We start from the raw sequence: 20,019 nt of genomic DNA, 5'->3' as shown, positions 1-20,019 counted from the left end.
GTTCAGCCGTTTTCTTATCGATTTTCATAGAAAGACCTTTGTTACCATCCTGAATTTCCCGGAGGAGAGTAGCCAGCATGTCGGCAGGCTCGCAAGAGGCCGAGAGCAACAGTCTGGAACTGTCGTTTGAGTTATGAGGGCTAATGCTAATCTTGCTAGCTGTAGCGTTATCGTTATCTTGGGAATCAACAACGTTTTGGTCGTCCTTCTTGCCTCTCGGTCGGAGGTCCATGGCTCTTTGGGAAGGTAAGTACTTGACAATTTATCAGCCGATGTTAGAATATTGTTTCAACGTTGTTATTTAGGTAATAATAGAATAACTTTGAAGAGCTCGGTTTGTCAACGTCTGCTCAGCTCCGCGGCATCACGTGCTCTCCCCTTTACTCAGTACTTTGTTGAAGCACCTTTAGCAGCGATTACAGCCTCAAGTCTTCTTGGGTAAGCTTGGCACACCTTTCTTTACCATTCTGGCCATCAGATTTGCCACCAATGCTCCTTATAGGACACATCACTGCACTCTATACTCCTCTGTAAACTAGTCATCTCTGTATACCCTTCGCAAGACCCACTGGTTGATGCTTATTTATAAAACCCTCCTAGGCAGCACTCCCCCCTGTCTGAGATACCTACTGCAGCCCTCATCCTCCACATACAACACCCGTTCTGCCAGTCACATTCTGTTTAAGGTCCCCTAATCACACACATCCCTGGTCGCTCCTCTTTTCAGATCGCTGCAGCTAGTGACTGGAAGAGCTGCAAACACCCTCAAATCTCTTCCTTCAAAGATTCAATCATAGACACTCTTACTGACAGTTGTGGCTGCTCTGCGTGATGTATTGTTGTCTCTACCTTCTTGCCGTGTGTGCTGTTGTCTGTGCCAAATAATGTTTGTGACATATTTTGAGCTGCTGCCATGTTGTGTTGTCAGGTGTTGCTGCCATGCTATGTTGTTGTCTTAGGTCTCTCTTTATGTAGTGTTGTGCTATCTCTCTTGTCGTGACGTGTGTTTTGTCCTATATTTTTAATTAATACATTTAAAAAAATCATCCCAGCCCCCCGTCCCTGCAGGAGGCCTTTTGCCTTTTGATAGGCCGTCATTGTAAAAAATTATTTGTTTTTCATTTGTTCTTAAGTTCAAATTAAATAAATATTCAACTGTATTTGGGGAGTTTCTCCGATTATTCTCTGCAGATCCTTTCAAGCTCTGTCAGGTTGGATGGGGAGCATTCCAGCAAAGCAATTTTCAGGTCTCTCCAAAGATGTTCAATCCGGTTCAAGTTCGGGCTCTGGCTGGGCCACTCAAGGACCTTCAGAGACTTGTCTCGAAGCCATTCCTGCATTGTCTTAGGGTTGTTGTCCTGTTGGAAGGTGAACCTTCACCCAAGTCTGAGATCCTGAGAGCTCTGGAGCAGGTTTTCATCAAGGATCTCTCTGTACTTTGATCCGTTTATCATTCCCTCTATCCTGACTAGTCTCCCAGTCCCTGCCATTGAAAAACATCCCAACAGCATGATGCTGCCACCACCTTACTTCACGGTAGGGATGGTGCCAGGTTTCCTCCAGATGTGACGCTTGGCGTTCAATCTTGGTTTTATCAGACCAGAGAATCTTGTTTCTCATGGTCTCAGAGTCCTTTAACTAGGGAGTAGCTTCCGTCTGGCCACTCTACCATAAAGGCCTGACTGGTTGAGTGCTGCAGAGATGGTTGTCCTTCCGGAAGGTTCTCCCATCTCCACAGAGGAACTCTGGAGTTCTGTCATAGTCACCTCCCTGACCAATGCCCTTTTCCCCCAATTGCTCAGTTTGGCTGGGTGGCCAGCTCTTGGAAGAGTCTCGGTGGTTCCAAACTTCTTCCATTTAAGAATGTTGGAGGCCACTGTGTTCTTGAGGACCTTCAACGCTGCAGAAATGTTTTGGTACCCTTCCCCAGATCTGTGCCTCGACACAATGCTGTCTCAGTGCTCTACGGACAATTCCTTCGACCTCATGGCTTGGTTTTTGCTCTGACATGCACTGTCACATGTGGGACCTTATATAGACAGGTGTATGCCTTTCCAAATCATGTCCAATCAATTGAATTTACCACAGGTGGACTCCAATCAAGTTGTAGGAATTTCTCAAGGATGATCAATGGAAACAGGATGAACCTGAGCTCAATTTTGAGTCTCATAGCAAATTGTCTGAATAATTATGTAAATAAGGTATCTGTTTTTTATTTTGTATACATTTGCATACATTTCTGTTTATACTTCCGTACTATTGTTTGTACAGATGAATGTGGTACCTTAAGGCGTTTGGAAATTGCTCCCAAGGATGAACCAAACTTGTGGAGGTCTACAATTTTTTGAATGATTTCTTTTGATTTTCCCATGATGTCAAGCAAAGAGGCGCTGAGGTTGAAGGTAGGCCTTGAAATACATCCACAGGTACACCTCCAATTGACTCTAATTATGTCAATTAGCCTATTGGAAGCTTCTAAAACCATGACATAATTTTCAGGAATTTTCGAAGCTGTTTAAAGGGACAGTCAACTAAGTGTATGTAAACTTTTGACCCACTGGAATTGTGATACAGTGAAATAATCTGTCTGTAAACATTTGTTGGAAAAATTACTTGTGTCATGCCCAAAGTAGATTTGTTTTTGGCAAGTCCTAACCAACTTGCCAGAACTATAGTTTGGGACAAAAAAGTTGTGGATTGGTTGAAAAACGAGTTTTAATGACTCCATCCTGAGTGTATGTAAACTTCCTACTTCAACTGTATACCGCTCAAGTCATTACCACAAGCCCTTTCTCCCCAATTAAGGTGCCACCAACCTCCTGTGGAGTGAACATATATTTAAGAATTAAGCAGAAACAGACTGGCCAGCTAATTACGGCAAATGCCAGATGGGTCATTCATTTAGCTCAGTGCCAGTCTAAAAAGTTTGCAAGCGTAGAGATAGATATAGGACTCAAGTGGCCAAAAGTCACTAGAGTAGTAACTGGGTGGGACTTCCTATGGGTTAAGGAAGGATCACATAATTCCATACAGGTCACCAGGAGGGATTAGCCAATGCATTAAACGTATGAGCAAACATTCCATAACTGCAGGTGGCAATAAATATCCAAACTTGGCTTCATACCTGTTAAAAAAACTCGTAGAAGTAGAAGAAGGAAATGGACTACTTCAAAATGGAGTATGGCGCTTCCAGTGATCTTATAGACGCCATATAGAGCCCCACAGGGAGGTGTCATACTGTGGTACTCTTTTGGGACAGATACAATGATGTGATGTCCATCTAAGTCTATGTTTGTAACAAACTGATGTGTCTTTAGATGAAGTGCAGTTGAGTGTGGAATTGGGCTGATCTTCCTCATTGTACATGAATCTCTTTTAAAAAATGCATTTGAAGTATTTTAATTTACACTAAATAATGCAATGTTTTATTCAGTGTAGCATGACTAAATTAATAAACAACTGTTTGATCAAGAAAATGGATTCGTCCCTTTTATTTTACAGGAAAATATTTGTGTATTTTACTTGCTAATTCAAATTTCATCTAAATATCAAAAGGATCTGCTAGAACTGTCACTTCTAGAAGAATACTTTATTGCCCATTTGTTGAAACAGAATTTATTACATCCTTTTACTTTGTCCCCAACCCCCCTGAAACACACATACATGTCCATTGACATGCTAGAAGAACATACGGTCAGTGACACAGCAGCATCACTGATTTGACTTTCCTACAGTAAAATACATTTAAAGGAAATGCAGAAGAATTCACAGAAATAGAATGCAATACCAAGGAGAAACAAGAGATTAGGTTGATGATCAAAACAAATGTATAAGCATTCAGTTCTGGCAGATGATCCTGTCAGACCTGAGATTCAAACCGGCAACCCTTGCCCTGCTGCTGTACTTTCTAAAGTCATAATTGGTACCAGTTTACGTTCAGATTTTTGATGAGAAAAATCAAGAGAGTTCGGAAAGATTCTTCTTATAATTTTTGTAATACATGTCCTGATCCTCTTGGTCCTAATACCATATAAGATAGGGTGTACCAGTGGTGGGAAAAGAATGAACTATACTGATATTAATAGATTAACCTCCTTGCTAACTGTGCTGTGCCTGTTGTAAACAACAGGAAAAGGAGGCCTGTAGAGAAGTTGATGAAAGTGATCAAGTGGGGAGCACACGTATTAAAAGCCTTCGTTCGTGACTCCTTTGAGGCTTTAATATTTTGACATATGAGAGCACAACTAACACAAAAGGTAAAACCACTAGACTTGATATGGTCCATATACAGTACCATACAGGCCGCTCAGCGCACTTTCAAAACAGGAGTTGAACAACCGCTTAGTCATCACAAAAAAACATAGATTGTTTGCTGCACAAAGGGAGCCTTGAAGTGATAAACATTTGAAAAGAGTTATGGGAATAAAATATACCAAGGCTGACAATATCTTCACTTTAGAAAGGGTCATAATGTTCTGATATTGAAATAGCTTACAAATGGGGACATACCTGTCATAAGCCATGACTGCTAGAATAACATGAGGACATGTTACATATACATTGCAGAAATGTATATGTAACGGTGGGCCAAGAGACCAGAGGTGGCAGAACAGGTTGGGTTGTAGGGTTTTCCCCAAAGATCCCTGTCAGCATATGTTTAAGCCCAACCTGAAGGTAGGGAGGGCAGCTCCCCATGATGCTCTGTAGTTATGCAGTTAACTAGCTAATATGACACAAAACATTATGTTACAATACAATATAAACTTGATGCTTTACAATAATCATTGGTCTACAGAGAAATTATGGCAAAATTATACATATTTGTACAGTCAATGATAGCAACTATAAGTAACAAAACACAATTCAATATTCCAAAAATAATCAGTTTATGTTTTAGGGTAAAGTCCTAGTACCTTGTTACAAGCCTGCCTGATTTTAACCATCCTAACGCCATACATTAAAGGATTGAAAAGTGGTGGACATATTAGGAAATAAACTAATAAAATAGTGCGAAGTATAGGTGGAAGATCTGCAGTTTCATATCTGCCTTGTAGAATCACAAATAAACAGCCAAAGGAGAAGTTCAGCAAAGAGGCTATATGTGGTGTACAGGTGTTAAATGCTTTCTGTTTCGTCTCTTTAGAAGACTTCAAACATATTTGTAGAATTCTTACATATGAGTATATGGTAGGAAATATAGTACAGGAAAAAGATATCACAGTGACAACAAAACCCCATATGTTATTCAGCGTAGTATTTGAACAGGCAAGCTTGACTACTGAGTAGTTGTCACAATACACTCTGTCTAGAACGTTACCACAAAATTGCAGTCGCAAACTCAGGAAGATAACGATGGCGATGAGGAAAAAAGAAGACGAGCAGGACAGCAGAATTAAGCCACAAATGGTTTTAGGTGTCATAATATTGTTATATCGTAGGGGATAACAAATAGAAATGTACCTGTCATAGGACATAACTGCTAAATTACTAAATTCTGTTATAGCATATGTGTACAACACATAAATCTGGAGGTAACAATAAAGAAGGGAAATATCATGTGTGTCAGAGAGTAAGTAAAACATGAGAGCAGGAAACAAACCAGTGCTCCCATACAACTGATTAACAAACAAAGCACATAGAAACATATACATGGGTTCATGAAGGCTTCTTTCAATGCAGATAACTCCAATAAGCAAAGCATTGGCAAGAATGATGACAAAATATAATACAGTTACTACAGCAAAGTAGAAATACTTAAATTGTCCGATATCACCGTATGCAGCAAGCCTAAAGATCTCGTAGTGAGTAGAGTTTTCCATGGTCCTGGGAGTTGGTAAAGACGTGCTGTCAATGTTTGAAGAAGAGGAGCAAATCCTCCTACTGTAGCTTAAATATATATTAAAATCATGAAATCATCAAACAACCTAAATTGATAATTCCTTGACTTGTTAATTGAGAGACACATTTGCTCACATCTATGCTCACCAATACAGACAGCTTTAGATTCTTCTGATAAAATAATTCATTGCCTAAATCAAACAATATTATACTTTGTATCCGGCACACATGTCACAATGAAATGGAAAATAATGAATTGATTACCTGTAAAGTGTGCTAAATCCAACATTTTGACAGACCATTTCTAATCCATGATGAACTGCTTAAACTCCTCAAACGATTCCTATGCTTATATATATTTTTTTTTAAACACCTGCCATGATGTGATATGCAAGTGTACACCAATACCTGGGGAAAATTAGATATTCTCAGAGGCAAGGAAACCGTCCAGAGAAAAACAGACACCATTTTGTAACACAGGCCCTCTAGGGAGGAGGTGCAAAGACTTTCTTATATTCTATACAAACTACAGTAACTCATAGAGAAAAGTAGATTACACAGGGCATGTACAACTGATGTGAAATGGCTAGCTTCTTGGCAGTGCGATCTATTGTTCAATCGGTGATGTCACTCTTTCTGAGACCTAGAAGTAGTTGTTTCCCTTGCTCTGCAAGGGCCGTGGCTTTTGTGGACTGACAGGTAATGATGCTTCGTGGGTGACGGTTCTTGATGTGGTCAGAGGGTCCCTGGTTTTAGCCCAGGTTGGTGCAAGGCAGGGGATGGAAGCAATACTGTTACAGTACACATGGTAAGAGGGACATTCTTAAATAAAGAAAGTAATTTGGTAGGCTTTGTTAGTTGCCTATGATGCTGTTAAAACAATGTATGATCGTGGACTACAGGAAGGGCCAAACACTCCCCCATTCTCATAGATGTGGCTAAAGTGAGGCAGGTTGAGAGCTTCAAGTTCCTTGGTGTCCACATCAGAAACAAACAAACATGGTCCAAACACACCAAGACAGTCGTGAAGAGGGCACGACAATGCCTATTCCCCCTCAGGAGACTGAAAAGATTTGGCATGTGTCCTCAGATCCTCAAAAAGTTCTACAGCTGCACCATCGAGAGCATCCTGACCGGTTGCATCACCGACATCACGGCCCATTACATCACTGGGGCCAAGCTTCCTGTTATCCAGGACCTCTAAACCACGCGGTGTCAGAGGAAGGTCCTAAAAATTGCCAAAGACTCCAGCCACCTTAGTCATAGACTGTTCTCTCTGCTACTGCACGACAAGCGATACCGGAGCGCCAAGTCTAGGTCCAAAATCATTTTTAACTGCTACTACCCCCAAGCCATAAGACTCCTGAACAGCTTATCAAATGGCTACCCGGACTATTTGTATAGAACCCCCCCCCCCCCCCCCCCCTTTATGCTGCTGCTACTCGCTGTTTATTATCCATGCATAGTCACTTTACCCCTACCTACATGTACAAACTAACCAGTACTCCGGCACATTGACTTGATACCGGTGGCCTCATTATTGTTATTTTACTGTTGCTCTTTTATTTTTTACTTTAGTTAATTTAGTAAATATTTTTAACTCTTATTTTTCTTAAAACTGCATTGTTGGTTTAGGGCTTGTAAGCAAGAATTTCACGGTAAGCTATTCATCTGTTTTATTCGGCGCATGTGACAAATACAATTGTATTTTATTTGATGTGTTGAGACCCTCTAGCCTGTAGAAGAAGTATGTGACATCACCAACGGGCTGTGTAGGCACTGCTATCAGCTCTCACATTAACCTTCCAAGAGTTGGTGTGCTATGTACTGTGTATAATAAAGAAATAATTCAGTGAAACCAATCCAAAGCCTCTGACAAAGGGAAGGTTGCCCGGACGCAGATTAAGTCTACTCCTGGACTAAAACACACTGTCAATGGAGATTTTTTATTCTATTTATTCTATGAACAGTCTTAATCTGGGTCCTGTAATTCAGCCCTTAGTCTTGTTCCCGACCACTGTAGGGAGGTATCTGGGTACTGTTGAGGGGCTACCTTGCTAGCTATAGTCTGAATGAGGGTGCAACACAACAGTCTGAGGAGAGGTCATCATTGGTAGCCTGGCCCCAGATCTATTTGTGCTATCATTCCAGCTCCTTGTCATGTTTGGCATGACAAGGGGTGGACTAATAGCACAAACATACTGGTACCCAGAATACACAGTTAGGGCACTGTCGTTTTTCCTGACCATTTGATCTAACCAGGGAAAACATAGAATAACTCAGCAGCCTGAGTCCTAGCTATAGTCTAAAACCTAGGCCCAGAGCTTTTCCTGCTCAGGTAAAAGTGAGGATCCTTATTGTCACTCTGGGCTTCTTTAGACCTACAGTACACTTTCAGGGCCTATCCACCCAGAGGGGATGACAGAAGGTGTGAGTCTCAAATTGCACGTTATTGCCTTTATAGTGCACTGCTTTTGATGAGAGGCTTCTGGCTAATATAGGGAATAGGGAATATATATAGGGAAAAGGGTACCATTTAGGATGCAATCAAGACCAGCCGTGCCTCTCCCGGAGCCCCTCAGGTCTCAACAGGTTAATAGCTGCATTAATTGGTTCCTAGGGAACAAGGCAATATAGTGGACTAATGACCTGGCACCTAATGACTCAATAAACATGTTTATTATGCTTTCCCCATGGAAAAGTATGAATGGAGTACATGAACAACGTGTCTTATACATAAACTCAGCAAAAAAAAGACCCTATTTCAAAGATAATTCGTAAAAATCCACAGATCTTCATTGTAAAGGGTTTAAACACTGTTTCCCATACTTGTTCAATGAACCATAAACAATTAATGAACATGCACCTGTGGAATGGTCGTTAAGACACTAACAGCTTACAGACGGTAGGCAATTAAGGTCACAGTTATGAAAACTTAGGACACTAAAGAGGCTTTTCTACTGACTCTGAAAAACACCAAAAGAAAGATGCCCAGGGTCCCTGCTTATCTGCGTGAACATGCCTTAGGCATGCTGCAAGGAGGCATGAGGACTGCAGATGTGGCCAGGGCAATAAATTGCAATGTCCGTACTGTGAGACGCCTAAGACAGCGCTACAGGGAGACAGCTGATCGTCCTTGCAGTGGTAAACCATGTGTAACAACGCCTGCACAGGATCGGTACATCCGAACATCACACCTGCGGGACAGGTACAGGATGGCAACAACAACTGTCCGAGCTACATCAGGAACGCACAATCCCCCCATCAGTGCTCAGACTGTAAGGCAGGTCCTCACCAAACATCACCGACAACAATGTCACCTATGGGCACAAACTCACCGTCGTTGGACCAGACAGGACTGGCAAAAAGTGCTCTTTACTGACGAGTTGCGGTTTTGTCTCACCAGGGGTGTAACGGCTTTCCTCCTCCTCTTCATCCGAAGAGGAGGAGCAGGGATTGAACCAAAATGCAGCGTTGTGTGATGACATGATTTATTTAAACAAGACGAAAAAACGAACTACACTTGAATAATTAACAAAACAAATAAACGATGTAGACAGACCTGGACGACGAACTTACATGAAACACGAAGAACGCAATAACAGGAAAACTGACTACATAAAACGAACGAACAAACAAAACCGAAAACAGTCCCGTGTGGCGTAACATACAGACACTGACACAGGAGACAACCACCCACAACAAACAGTGTGAAAACACCTACCTTAATATGACTCTCAATCAGAGGAAATGAAAACCACCTGCCTCTAATTGAGAGCCATATCAGGTCACCCTTTAAACCAACATAGAAACAGAAAACATAGACTGCCCACCCAAACTCACGTCCTGACCAACTAACACATACAAAAACTAACAGAAAACAGGTCAGGAACGTGACATAACCCCCCCCTTAAGGTGCGAACTCCGGGCGCACCAGCACAAAGTTTAGGGGAGGGTCTGGGTGGGCATCTGACCACGGTGGTGGCTCAGGCTCTGGGCGAGGTCCCCACCCCACCATAGTCAATCCCAGCTTACGTTTCCCCCTACGACTGACCACCCTCCTATTCCACCCACTTACTTTTAATGGTAACCTTACGATAAGAGGCAGCACCGTGACAAGGGACAGCACCGGGACAGAGAGATAGCTCAAGACAGAGAGGTAGGTCAGGATAGAGAGGTAGGTCAGGATAGAGAGGTAGGTCAGGATAGAGAGGTAGCTCAGGATAGAGGGGCAACTCCGGACTGAAAGGCAGCTCCGGACAGAGAGACAGCTCTGGACTGAGGGGCAGTTCTGGATTAATGGCCGCTCTGGGCTGAGGGGCAGCTCATGACTGGCTGACGGCTCTGGACGCTCATGGCTGGCTGACGGCTCTGGACGCTCATGGCTGGCTGACGGCTCTGGACGCTCATGGCTGGCTGACGGCTCTGGACGCTCATGGCTGGCTGACGGCTCTGGACGCTCATGGCTGGCTGACGGCTCTGGACGCTCATGGCTGGCTGACGGCTCTGGACGCTCATGGCTGGCTGACGGCTCTGGACGCTCATGGCTGGCTGACGGCTCTGGACGCTCATGGCTGGCTGGCGGCTCTGGCAGATCCTGTCTGGTTGGCGGCTCTGGCAGATCCTGTCTGGTTGGCGGCTCTGGCAGATCCAGTCTGGTTGGCGGCTCTGGCAGATCCAGTCTGGTTGGCGGCTCTGGCAGATCCTGTCTGGTTGGCGGCTCTGGCAGATCCTGTCTGGTTGGCGGCTCTGGCAGATCCTGACTGACAAATGGCTCTAGCGGCTCCTGACTGACTAACGGCTCTAACGGCTCGGGACAGACGGGCGGCTCTAATGGCTCGGGACAGACGGATGGCTCAGACGGCACTGGGCAGACGGATGGATCAGACGGCGCTGGGGAGACGGATGGCTCAGACGGCGCTGGGGAGACGGATGGCTCAGATGGCGCTGGGGAGACGGATGGCTCAGATGGCGCTGGTGAGACGGATGGCTCTGGCCGGATGAGACGCACTGTAGGCCTGGTGCGTGGTGCCGGAACTGGAGGCACCGGACTGGAGACACGCACTTCAAGGCTAGTGCGGGGAGCAGGGACAGGGCACACTGGACTCTCAAAACGTACTATAAGCCTGGTGCGTGGTACCGGCACTGGTGGCACCGGGCTGAGGGCACGCACATCAGGACGAGTACGGGGAGAAGGAACAGTGCGTACAGGGCTCTGGAGACGCACAGGAGGCTTAGTGCGTGGTGCCGGAACTGGAAGCACTGAGCTGGAGACACGCACCATAGGAAGAGTGCGTGGAGGAGGAACAGGGCTCTGGAAACGCACTGGAAGCCTGGTGCGTGGTGTAGGCACTGGTAGTACTGGGCTGGGGCGGGAAGGTGGCGCCGGAAATACCGGACCGTGCAGGCGTACTGGCTCCTTTGAGCATTGAGCCTGCCCAACCTTACCTGGTTGAATGCTCCCCGTCGCCCGACCAGTGCGGGGAGGTGGAATAACCCGCACCGGGCTATGTAGGCGAACCGGGGACACCATGCGTAAGGCTGGTGCCATGTAAGCCGGCCCGAGGAGACGTACTGGTGGCCAGATATGTAGGGCCGGCTTCATGACATCCGGCTCAACGCTCAATCTAGCCCTACCAGTGCGGGGAGGTGGAATAACCCGCACCGGGCTATGCACACGTACAGGAGACACCGTGCGCTCTACTGCGTAACACGGTGTCTGCCCGTACTCCCGCTCTCCACGGTTAGCCTGGGAAGTGGGCGCAGGTCTCCTACCTGCCCTTGGCCCACTACCTCTTAGCCCCCCCCCAAGAAATTTTTGGGGTTTCTTCACGGGCTTCCGTGCTAGCCGCGTACCTTCATATCTCCGGTCTTGAGCTTGATTCTCCGGCTTCCAGCCACGTCTCATTGCTGCCTCCTCATACCACCGCTCTTGGGCTCTCGCTGCCTCCATCTCCTCACGAGCGCGGCAATATTCCCCAATATGTGCCCAGTGTCCTTTTCCCTCCAAGACTTCTTCCCAAGTCCACGAGTCCTGATTATTTGGTCGCTGCTCGTAGTCACACTGCTTGGTTCTGGTAATTTGGTGGGTGGTTCTGTAACGGCTTTCCTCCTCCTCTTCATCCGAAGAGGAGGAGCAGGGATTGAACCAAAATGCAGCGTTGTGTGATGACATGATTTATTTAAACAAGACGAAAAAACGAACTACACTTGAATAATTAACAAAACAAATAAACGATGTAGACAGACCTGGACGACGAACTTACATGAAACACGAAGAACGCAATAACAGGAAAACTGACTACATAAAACGAACGAACAAACAAAACCGAAAACAGTCCCGTGTGGCGTAACATACAGACACTGACACAGGAGACAACCACCCACAACAAACAGTGTGAAAACACCTACCTTAATATGACTCTCAATCAGAGGAAATGAAAACCACCTGCCTCTAATTGAGAGCCATATCAGGTCACCCTTTAAACCAACATAGAAACAGAAAACATAGACTGCCCACCCAAACTCACGTCCTGACCAACTAACACATACAAAAACTAACAGAAAACAGGTCAGGAACGTGACAAGGGGTGATGGTCAGATTCGCGTTTATCGTTGAAGGAATGAGCGTTACAACGAGTTCTGTACTCTGGAGCGGGATCAATTTGGGGGTGGAGGGTCCGTCATGGTCTGGGACGGTGTGTCACAGCATCATCAGACTGAGCTTGTTGTCATTGCAGGCAATCTCAACGCTGTGCGTTACAGGGAAGACATCCTCCTCCCTCATGTGGTACCCTTCCTGCAGGCTCATCCTGACATGACCCTCCAGCATGACAATGCCACCAGCCATACTGCTCGTTCTGTGCGTGATTTCCTGCAAGACAGGAATGTCAGTGTTCTGCCATGGCAAGCGAAGAGCCCGGACTCAATCCCATTGAGCACGCCTGGGACCTGTTGGATCGGAGGGTGAGGGCTAGGGCCATTCCCCCCAGAAATGTCTGGGAACTTGCAGGTGCCTTGGTGGAAGTGTGGAGTAACATCTCACAGCAAGAACTGGCAAATCCATGAGGAGGAGATGCACTGCAGTACTTAATGTACTTACTGACTGTTACTTTTATTTTGATCCCCCCACCCCCCTGTTCAGGGACACATTATTCAATTTCTGTTGGTCACATGTCTGTGGAACTTGTTCAGTTTTTGTCTCCGTTGTTGAATCTTGTTATGTTCCTACAAATATTTACACATGTTAAGTTTGCTGAAAATAAACGCAGTTGACAGTGAGAGGACGTTTCTTTTTTTGCTGAGTTTACATCATCATGACCTTTACTGGATTATTTTATTCTGGGTCAAACATATCTCACAGTGATCCCAGAAAAAAAAGGTATCTAGTCCTCTGATTTCTCAATTGAAAACAAAATATATACAGTGTATTTCTTATTATCAAGGAATTACCTGGACATTTTTAGGAAATAATAAACTATCCAAATTTGAAAACAGGTTTTCAGAGGGAAACCAAAGCTAGAGGCCATCTGTCAGATAGCTGGCACAGAGGAATTATGTTACATTGAACAGTTGGCCCTGAGAAAACAATACATGCATTTAGTTGGATTTCATGGTATAGTATTTCTCTAGATTTCTCCCTCAAATTGTCACACAATCACCAAGCTTGGATATAACTTACATTGCCCATTACTGATGGATGTAATAATAGTAGTGTCAGGTAGCCTAGTGGTTGGAGTTTTGGACCAGTAATTGAAAGGTCGCTGGTACGAATATTTGCAATGACAAGGTGAAGGTATATAACCCTAATTACTGCTTTGGCTGACCCAGTAAAACAACACATTTCACTGCATCTATCCGGTGTATGTGACAATAAAACATCTTATTTCTTTATGGTGGGCTTAGGGGTGGGATTACCTTTTACACATTTAAATCCATTTATCACTGTTGTCAATTGATCCTGAAAGTCTTGCATATCTTATGTAAGAAATTCAAAGTCATGAACTTCTGTTTTTTTAAATATGTTTTTATTTAAATAATAATTGTATTGCATTATACTGGACTTATCTCAAAGTGTATAAAATAAAATATAAACTTGATAATGTATAATGTACATTGTACATTGATAATGTATTTTTTAAGACAAACTAGAAGAAGAATATTTTCTGCACTGAGATTGTTGTATAATGAGTCATATACTGTGTGTGTGTGTGTGTATATATACACATTTGTATATTTGTGGCCTGCTGGAGGTCATTTTGAAGGGCTCTGGCAGTGCTCCTTGCACAAAGGCGGAGTTAGCGGTCCTGCTGCTGGGTTGTTGCCCTCCTACGGCCTCCTCCATGTCTCCTGATGTACTGGCCTCTCTCCTGGTAGCGCCTCCATGCTCTGGACACTACGCTGACAGACACAGCAAACCTTCTTGCCACAGCTCGCATTGATGTGCCATCCTGGATGAGCTGCACTACCTGAGCCACTTGTGTGGGTTGTAGACTCCGTCTCATGCTACCACTAGAGTGAAAGCACCGCCAGCATTCAAAAGTGACCAAAACATCAGCCAGGAAGCATAGGAACTGAGAAGTGGTCTGTGGTCACCACCTGCAAAACCACTCCTTTATTGGGGGTGTCTTGCTAATTGCCTATAATTTCCACCTTTTGTCTATTCCATTTGCACAACAGCATGTGAAATTTATTGTCAATCAGTGTTGCTTCCTAAGTGGACAGTTTGATTTCACAGAAGTGTGATTGACTTGGAGTTACATTGTGTTGTTTAAGTGTTCCCTTTATTTTTTTGAGCAGTGTATATATATATATATATATATATATATATATATATATATATATATATATATATATATATAGAGAGAGAGAGGATCATGACATCAAAATGTAGGATGAAAGGAAGGCCAGCCGATAGAGATGAGTCTTAAGGCCTGCTTTCAAGGCCCCAACAGTCTGAGCAGCCCTGAGATTGTCAGGAAGGGAGTTCCAAAGGCGGGTGCTTGGTAGTTAAAGGCATGTCCCCTATTGTGCGGAGCCAGGTGCTAGGGGCGAGGAGCAGTTTGGCGTGGCTTGAACGTAGAGTGAGTGGAGGTTCATAGGGGGAGAGTAAGTTTGACAGGTCAGTGGGTCCAATGCCATTTAGGGCTTTGTAGACGACGAGTCAATTTTGTGAACGATAGGTATCCAATGGAGACCAGCAAGAGAATTACAGCAAGTAAATGGCAATATTTCACAAATCAGCAAATGTTTTACATGTCTGATTTTCACCATCCTCACCCCATTCATTATTGCAACTAGCCTATAAATAACAAAAACACACACGTGACATCACAAAAATCTAACAATCAGGACAGAAAAGGTCACACTAATGTTTAGCTTATGTTTTAGGGTACATACCTACAGGTAGTATGTTTTTACAAGCCTGTCTGATTTTAGCCATCCTAACTCCATACACAAGAGGATTAAAAAGTGGCTGGCACATCAGAAAGTACACTGATAAAATAGTGTGAAGTACAGTTGGAACATTTCTCATAGGCCTATCAAATCTACTCTGGAGCAGATTTAAGAAACAGCTTTAAATTAAAAAAAAAAAAAAAATCACAAGTCCAATACAGCAAATGAAAGATAAACATCTTGTGAATCCAGCCATCATTTCCGATTTTTAAAATGTTTTACAGCGAAAACACAATATGTATTTATATTAGCTAACCACAATAGCCAAAGACTCAACCGCATATTTTCACCATGTTTCTACCGCATAGGTAGCTATCACAAAACCGACCAAATAGAGATATAATTAGTCACTAACCAAGAAACAACTTCATCAGATGACAGTCTTATAACATGTTATACAATACATTCATGTTTTGTTCAAAAAATGTGCATATTTGAGGTATAAATCATAGTTTTACATTGCAGCTACCATCACAAATAGCACCGAAGCAGCCAGAATAATTACAGAGAGCAACGTGAAATACATAAATACTCATCATAAAACATTTATTAAAAATACATGGTGTACAGCAAATGAAAGATAAACATCTTGTGAATCCAGCCAATATTTCCGATTTTTTTAAGTGTTTTACAGCGAAAACACAATATAGAATTATATTAGCTTACCACAATAGCCAAACACACAAATGCATTTATTCACCGCAAAAGGTAGCTATCGCAAAAATCAGCAAAAGATATCAAATGAATCACTAACCTTGAACTTCATCAGATGACAGTCTTATAACATCAGGTTATACAATACACTTATGTTTTGTTCGAAAATGTGCATATTTAGAGCTGCAAACCGTGGTTATACATTGTGAATATGTAGCATCGATTCACCAGAATGTCCGGAGCTATTTTGGACACTCACCTAATCTGACCAAAGAACTCATCATAAACTTTACATAAAAATACTTTTTGTATGGCAAATGAAAGATACACTGGTTCTTAAGGTTGGGGTTAGGTATTCGGGTTTTCAGTGTGGTTAAGGTTAGGTTTAAATGAAGACCCAAAAGTAAATGTTTGTTTGAAAAATCTCAAATCTCAAATATATTTAGATTTGTTTAACACTTTTTTGGTTACTACATGATTCCATGTGTGTTATTTCCTAGTTTTTTTTACAATGTAGAAAATAGTAAAAATAAAGAAAAACCTTGGAATGAGTAGGTGTGTCCAAACTTTTGACTGGTACTGTGTATACAGTGTCTCAGAAGTCTTCAGTGTTTTCACTCTATGTCTACACTCTGTTGACAGCAACAGTTCTGTAGCATTGTGGCGGAATAGATTGACTTTTTTTCCTGCACAGTTATTGAGTGTTAGCACATGAACGTTTATACTTTAAAGGGATATGCAGTAGGTTGATAAAGATATCACCAAAGTACATGTCACGTTCCTGACCTTATTTCCTTTGTTTAGTCTTTGTTTAGTTGGTCAGGACGTGAGCTGGGTGGGCATTCTATGTTTTGTGTTTCTATGTTGGGTTTGTTGTTTGGCCTAATATGGTTCTCAATCAAAGGCAGGTGTTTGTCATTGTCTATGATTGGGAACCATATTAAGGTAGCCTGTTTTTACTGTTTGTTTGTGGGTGATTGTTTCCTGTCTTTGTGTTCTGCACCAGATAGGACTGTTTTCGGTTTTCACATTTATTGTTTTGTTGCTTGTAGTGTTCACGTTATATTCTTTATTAAATCATGTTGAACACTAGCCGCGCTGCATTTTGGTCCTCTCCTTCATCCCAGGAAGAAAGCCGTTACAGAATCACCCACCACAAAAGGACCAAGCAGCGTGGTAACGGGCAGCAGCGACAGCAGCAGCAGCGTACTCAGGACTTCTGGACATGGGAGGAAATTCTGGACGGTAAGGGACCCTGGGTTCAAGCTGGAGAGTATCGCCGGCCTCGTGAAGAGCTGGAGGCAGCTAAAGCCGAGAGGCGGTGGTATGAGGCAGCACGGAAGCGAGGCTGGAAGCCTGAGAGTCAGCCCCAAAAATTTCTTGGGGGGGGGGGGGGGGGGGGGGGGGGCTAATGGGGAGTGTGGCGAAGTCAGGTAGGAGACCTACGCCAACTTCCCGGGCTTACCGTGGAGAGCGAGAGTACGGGCAGACACCGTGGTATGCGGAAGAGCGCACGGTGTCTCCTGTACGTGTGCTTAGCCCGGTGCGGTACATCCCAGCTCCACGTATCGCCGGGCTAGAGTGGGCATCGAGCCAGGTGCCATGAAGCCGGCTCAACGCATCTGGTCTCCAGTGCGTCTCCTCGGGCCGGTGTACATGGCACCAGCCTTACGCATGGTGTCCCCGGTTCGCCAGCACAGCCCAGTGCGGGCTATTCCACCTCGCCGCACTGGCCTGGCTACGGGGAGCATTCAACCAGGTAAGGTTGGGCAGGCTCGGTGCTCAAAAGCTCCAGTACGCCTTCACGGTCCGGTATATCCGGTGCCACCTCCTCGCCCCAGCCCAGTACCACCAGTGCCAACACCACGCACCAGGCTTCCTGTGCGTCTCCAGTGCCCTGTTCCTCCTCCACGCACTCGCCCTGTGGTGCGTGTCTCCAGCCCGGTACCACCAGTTCCGGCACCACGCACTAAGCCTCCTGTGCATCTCCAGAGCCCTGTACGCCCTGTTGCTGCTCCCTGCACTAGCCTTGAGGTATGTGTCCCTAGCCCGGTACCACCAGTTCCGGCACCACGCACCAGGCATACTGTGCGCCTCAGCAGGCCAGAGTCTGCCGTCTGCCCAGAGCCGCCTGCGCTGCCCGTCTGCCCAGCGCCGTCTGAGCTGCCGCCTGCGCTGCCCGTCTGCCCAGCGCCGCCTGCGCTGCCCGTCTGCCCAGCGCCACCTGCGCTGCCCGTCTGCCCAGCGCCACCTGCGCTGCCCATCTGCCCAGCGCCGTCTGAGCTGCCCGTCTGCCCAGCGCCGCCTGCGCTGCCCGTCTGCCCAGCGCCGCCTGCGCTGCCCGTCTGCCCAGCGCCGTCTGAGCTGCCCGTCTGCCCAGCGCCGTCTGAGCCGCCCGTCTGTCCTGAGCCTTCACAGCTGCCCGTCTGTCCTGAGCCTTCAAAGCCGCCCGTCTGTCCTGAGCCTTCAGAGCCGTCCGTCAGTCAGGAGCCGCTAGAGCCGTCCGTCAGTCAGGAGCCGCCAGAGCCGCCCGCCAGTCAGGAGCCGCCAGAGCCGTCCGTCAGTCAGGAGCCGCTAGAGCCGTCCGTCAGTCAGGAGCCGCCAGAGCCGCCCGCCAGTCAGGAGCCGCCAGAGCCGCCCGCCAGTCAGGAGCCGCCAGAGCCGCCCGCCAGACAGGAGCCGCCAGAGCCGCCCGCCAGACAGGAGCTGCCAGAGCCGCCCGCCAGACAGGACCTGCCAGAGCCGTCAGTCATTCAGGAGCTGCCAGAGCCGTCAGTCAGCCAGGAGCTGCCAGAGCCGTCAGTCAGCCAGGAGCTGCCAGAGCCGTCAGCCAGCCAGGAGCTGCCAGAGCCGTCAGCCAGCCAGGACCTGCCAGAGCCGTCAGTCAGCCAGGACCTGCCAGAGCTGCCTGTCACGCCGGCGATGCCGGAATTGCTCCTCAGTCCGGAGCTGCCCCTCAGTCCGGAGCTGCCCCTCAGTCCGGAGCTGCCCCTCAGTCCGGAGCTGCCCCTCAGTCCGGAGCTGCCCCTCAGTCCGGAGCTGCCCCTCAGTCCGGAGCTGCCCCTCAGTCCGGTGCTGCCCCTCAGTCCGGTGCTGCCCCTCAGTCCGGTGCTGCCCCTCCGTCCAGAGGCGCCCATCAGTCCAGTGGGGTTAATTTGGAGGGTCGCCGTTAAGAGGAGGCCACGGAAGCGGGGATTAACTATGGTGGGGTGGGGGCCACGTCCAGCGCCAGAGCCGCCACCGTGGACAGATGCCCACCCAGACCCTCCCCTATAGTTTCAGGTTTTGCGGCCGGAGTCCGCACCTTGGGGGGGGGGGTACTGTCACGTTCCTGACCTTATTTCCTTTGTTTAGTCTTTGTTTAGTTGGTCAGGACGTGAGCTGGGTGGGCATTCTATGTTTTGTGTTTCTATGTTGGGTTTGTTGTTTGGTCTAATATGGTTCTCAATCAGAGGCAGGTGTTTGTCATTGTCTCTGATTGGGAACCATATTAAGGTAGCCTGTTTTCACTGTTTGTTTGTGGGTGATTGTTTCCTGTCTTTGTGTTCTGCACCAGATAGGACTGTTTTCGGTTTTCACATTTATTGTTTTGTTGCTTGTAGTGTTCACGTTATATTCTTTATTAATTTAAATCATGTTGAACACTAGCCGCGCTGCGTTTTGGTCCTCTCCTTCATCCCAGGAAGAAAGCCGTTACAGTACATCTAATCAAATGGCTACCCAGGCTATTTGCATTGCCCCCCCCCTTATTTTAACCACTGCTACTCTCTGTTGTTATCATCTATGCATAGTCACTTTAACTTCTTATGGCTGCAGCCCGGCGTCGGTACACTTATGACAACAGCCAGCTCAAGTGCAGGGCGCGGAATTCAAAAGATTTTTTTTTTTAAATATTTAACTTTCACACATTAACAAGTCCAATACAGCATATGAAAGGTACACATCTTGTGAATCCAGCCAACATGTCTGATTTTTAAAATGTTTTACAGCGAAAACACCACGTATATTTATGTTAGCTCACCACCAAATACAAAAAAGGACAGACATTTTTCACAGCACAGGTAGCATGCA

The 20,019-nt window shown here is 45.7% G+C and overlaps 1 pseudogene; it reads right to left on the bottom strand.

The window, feature by feature from the left end:
• Positions 1–3,934: 3,934 nt before the first annotated feature.
• On the bottom strand, positions 3,935–5,819 carry LOC120035323 (annotated as a pseudogene).
• Between the last annotated feature and the right edge of the window lie 14,200 nt (positions 5,820–20,019).

Source organism: Salvelinus namaycush, unplaced genomic scaffold (assembly GCF_016432855.1).
Source record: "Salvelinus namaycush isolate Seneca unplaced genomic scaffold, SaNama_1.0 Scaffold1026, whole genome shotgun sequence".
Lineage (NCBI taxonomy): Eukaryota > Metazoa > Chordata > Actinopteri > Salmoniformes > Salmonidae > Salvelinus > Salvelinus namaycush.
Note: the sequence above shows the minus strand (reverse complement) of the source record. Positions and strands in the feature narration are given on the sequence as shown.